Here is a 4,953-nt window from a genome sequence, read left to right as displayed (position 1 = left end):
GTTTTTGAACCATGTGACTTATCTATGCACAAAAAAGTTAAATGAAAACAATACTGGTTGCTGTGAGGAGATGGCCTGCAGCTGGGCAGGGGCGGAAACAGGAGATGAGAAAGCTGATGTCCCTGCCCGGGCAAGAGATGATGGTGACTCAGGAAGAGGGTTGTGTGAGAGGAAGCATGAATCAGGGATGACTTAAAAGTTATCCTAAAGTTGGAACTGACCAACTGGAAGAAAAATGATGCTTTTTACCAAGATGGGGAGGAGTAGTCTTGATGGGAAATCGACAGTCTTTGAACTTCTTAACTTTCAGAGGCATATTGGACATCAGGTAAGTGGTCCTAGGGGGAGAAGCCAGAATTTTAACACACTTTCTAAAAACATACACAAAGGTATTATGATATAAAGAATTCCCATATATCCATCACCCAGTATTGATTGTCATCTATATTTTACTTGTCTTGTTTCTTCTGTTTTCCCCTCCCATATCGAAGCATACTTTCCCCTGCAATTTCTTCCTCGTTTTTTAAAGCAAATCTCAGATGTCCTGTTATTTTATCAATGACTGTACAAGTAAGCTAAGTTTTGGAGCTATTAATATATAGATGATATTTAAAAACCTGAGTTTTGTTGAAACCATCCAGGCAGAGGAGGTACAGAGAGAGAGAGACCAAGCCCTGAGGCCTCTACTTTTGGGAGCAGGAACCAGGGACAGGACCAGCATCCGAGAGAGTTGCTGGGAGGGAACAGGAGTATCAGGAGCAGGGACGACCTGGTGCCAGGGGAGCAAAGGCTTCCAAAAAGAAGAAGCTTGACTAGGGAGCAGAGATACGGGATAGTAGCTGGTGTTGGACATGGGGTCGATGAAAAAAAACATGGCTTTTTTATCCTCAGTCTAACCATGTTGTGGAAACTTCCCATCATATAGATTCTATCAGGAGAAGTGTATAAGTACTTATTTTTCTTTTCCTTTTTGTCAGTGAGGTATAACTTAAATGTGGTGAAGTGCATAAAAGGCACAGATCTTAAGGGTTTGAATCAATGAGTTTTTCATAAATACATATGTTCATGTAATCACTAATCAGATCAAGATAGAAAATGCTCCCACAAACACCTGGAGATTTCTCTCGTGCCCTTTCTCTGTCAATTCCTCCACTCCAGAAGCAACCACTGACCGATTCCAGTCACTATAGGGTAGTTGTGTTACCGGAGAGTGGGGTCCTCTCCCGGCACGCGTTGTCCAGGTTCTTGATGTCTCAAAGAATTGAGCAAGACACCGAAATACAGTAGGAAAGAAAAGTTGTATTAGAAGGGAAAGTACACTTCCAGAAGTGGAAGTGGGCCTGAGCAAGAGAAGCGTGGCTCAAAAGGCCTGGTAACAAAGACTTCAGGGTTTTTATCCCTTTTTGCTGTGGGTGGTTATTTATAGAGTGGGCTTCTTTGATTGATAGCTAAGATTGACAGGACTCAATGAGTCATCGTTTTGCTTTCTGCGCATGTTTGTTCCCAGAATTCAGTCTGTTATGATATTAATGAACTTCTGGGCATATGCATCATATTATAATGATGGTATAATGAGACTCAGGTGAGTTGAAGGTCGTTGGGGTCTTCATTGCATAGGTGCGAGTGACTGGCTTAAACTGGTACCTAAAACTCTGCGTACTGATTTCTTTGTGTGAGTTAAAAAAATGCCTTCTGGCTTGCTTAATTGTGGGCAGATAAGGGCGGACCCCTTCTAAGATAGGATGACCTCAGTGTCTTTGCAGGCAGACCTGAAACCCCCTAACTTTCATGCCTACTTCTCTTCTAAGAGCCATGAACCCCTTATTATTAGTATGGATGTTGAGGGGCGGAAGGTCTCTTCTTCCGTATCTGCTTCCTGCTGAGAATGGCCATAGTCCCTGCCTACAGGGGTTTCATGGAGCATTTTCCCTTTCTACCTCAGTGTGGGTGGGATCTTGGGTTTCCTGCTGAAGTACCATCTCAGTCCCTAGACAAGGAAAAGACAATACAATCTCGTTATTTAAATCATACATCTATTAGTTTCTATTATTGATTTGCCTATTAAGTGAGTAAAGGGAAACAGGCTTGGTTAATACGTTTCTTAAAGAGTAAAAAAAAAAAGACCTTTGGCTTAAAGTGCACCCCCGCAGTCTAAGGGCCCTGTCTGACTTAACACCATTTCTGCTTAACAATGGGCTGATGATCCTTATCAATAGCCAGAGGATGAGTCGCCAGGGCAATTATCAGGATTTGAGAGGGCCTTTTTCCATAGGAAGGAGGGAAAAAAACTTAACAAGGTTTACTAAAAAGATTGACTCTGCAAGAGATGTCCTATTTCATTTCCTGCTAAAAGATTAAGAATTTTACAAGTGATGTCCTCAGTTGTGCCTGCTCTTGAACTTCATAGAAATGAAATCTTACAGCAGGTCTTCTGTGTATCTGGCTTCTTTAGCTCTCTGTCTGTGAAAATCTTCCATGTTGTTGCACGTAACAGGATTTCGCTGTGTAAGTTATAAAGGATTCTCTACTGGTAATTTCTAATGCTGGTTATTTTACCATATCAAAAAAAAAAAAAGACAATTTCAATTCCAGATGCTTTGCAATTGAGGGAATACATAGTGAACTTTAAGGATAACAGAGGCTCTCTAAAGTGTTTAAAGTTCCAGCGGGATGTTTTTAAGAGGGGAGAAATTGCAGCATGTTTGTATGCTGATGGGCATGATAGAGGGAAATGGAGAAAGAGACTTGGGAACTGGGCTTTCAAGTTAGTGAGGGGGCGTAGACGGGGTAAAAGTGGAGAGAGTGGTTGGAATTGAAGAGCCAGCTCGTCTTGGTAAAAGAAAGGAGAGTCTTACCTTTTGACATCCCCTCTAAACGTGAAAACCACTCTCTGGTTTTATATGTTGGCCGCTATCCCACACAACATAAAAGCTCAAAACAGGTATTTGGACTACCAGTCTGGCGTTGATGTAGACTATACGGCTTACTTTATGGACCTTAATAAAGAAAGTACTGGTGATGTATGTTCTAAGCGAGTGAGGCAAGAGAGAGAGTGGTGGGGAATTAAGACAAAGAATGTTTGGAAGGGAGAGGAGCCCCAAGGCAGGAGCGGCTGTGATACTGTGATTTATGATAAATACATCTTTGATCTTCGTCCAGTTTCTGGCACTAACTTTTAAAACCTTTGCAATTTTCTGTGATGAGAGTGATCGAGGTGTCTTTTGTTATGTTAATGAGGTTAATTTTGCAAAGCACCCAGGTAACCTAAGGATGGAGGCTGGTGGTTGGGGGATACAACCATGTAATTACAGGATTGGAATTTTTCATCCTTCCCTGCATCCCCGAAGAAGGGATGATGCAGGACAGGACAGATTCCTCCAAGTGGCCCTGCACCGAGAGAGAAAGGGTTTTTGAGCACAAGAAAAGAATTCAAGCACACGCTAGAGTTAGAGTCAAAAGGAAAGTTTATTAGAGAAGGAGTAACCTCCATAGACAGAGCGTGGTCTCTCTCAGAGGCAAAGAGATGGAGACCATGAGAGGGACCCCGAGTTGGGATTCAGTTCATATATCATTCTTAGTTTCTATGAATTACAGTTTAAAGACTTTGTTTACATTTTCCCTTGATGGTATGAATATGCAGTGTGAAAGCTTAAGAATATGTGGCATGAAAAGGTAAGAATATGTAGTGTGAAAGGCCTCCTGGCAATACCCGGCCTTTGATCCATAGGTTCCCCATGGTTTTGCCGCAGGGAATGAATGATTTTATTCTGTGTTTTCCCTTCACGGTGTGGGGAAATGGTTTGTTAGCAATCCCAGCAGAAATCTTCCTTTGTTCTGCAGGTGTCCTGGTCTCGCCTGGCTGTAGGGCTGATCAGCACATTGCAGTCTCTGAATATAGCTTGATTTAACTCGTTCTCTTGCCTCCTCCCTACATTAGGAAGAGGAGCTGGAGCTCGAATCAATTGGTGAATGGCCATTGATTTCATCAATTGTGATTATGTAACGAAGTCTCCATAAAAAACCAAAAGGAGGGGGTTCAGAGAACTTCCCCGTTTGGTGACCACGTGGAGATAGATGCAGGGAGAATGGCATGCTCAGAGCATGGACGCTCTGGGCTCTTTCTCCATACCTTGCCCTGTGCATTGCTTCCATCCGGCCTTTCCTAGTTGCATCCTTTTATAATACACTGGTGATCTAGTAAGTAAAATGTTTCTCTTAGTTTCTGTGAGCCACTCTAGGAAATTAATAGAAATCAAAGGAGGGGCTTGTTGGCACCTCTGAGCTGTAGTCAGTTGGTCAGAAGCACAGGTGACAACCTGGACTTACGATTGATGGCTGAAGTGTGAGTGGGGGCAGTCTTATGGGACTGAGCCCTTATCCTATGGAATCTGATTCTGTCTCCAGGTAGATGATGTCAGAATTGAGTTTCACATTCAACAGAATCTCACTGTTACTCTTGTAACAAGACTCCCACTTGGTGTCTGAGAATTACTTGGCATGGGGAAAAACCCACAAGTGGGAACTGGTTGCATAACAGTTAGCAGCCAGGATGTGGAGGAGGCTGGAGTGGGGTGATCATAGCTTGAAGAGCCCCCCAGGTGAGGCCTGTGGGTGTGTTAACAAAATGGAACACTATTCTGCAGTGCAAAAGCATGAGTAGCCCAACTGATCTCACAGCCACAGTGCAGAGCCCAAGAAGTAAATATGAAGGATGGAGGAGGGTATTGGCTTGGAGGGAAAAGAGCTTTTAGAGGGATAGGAACTTCTAGATTGTTCCAAGTGGTGAATGCATTTGTAAAAATTCAGTGAGACTGCATTGAAAACTTATGTGCTTTATGTAAAATGGAGATTAATCAATGGGAAATGAGCTAGGCTTAGGAGCTAGACTTTAACAGAAGGGCAGGCGGGGGCCATGGAAGGGTTTTGAACAAGGGCAGGACCATTTGGTCTGGG

The sequence above is a fragment of the Pteropus vampyrus genome, unplaced genomic scaffold (assembly GCF_000151845.1).
Source record: "Pteropus vampyrus isolate Shadow unplaced genomic scaffold, Pvam_2.0 Scaffold138, whole genome shotgun sequence".
NCBI lineage: Eukaryota > Metazoa > Chordata > Mammalia > Chiroptera > Pteropodidae > Pteropus > Pteropus vampyrus.
This window is presented reverse-complemented; position numbering follows the sequence as displayed.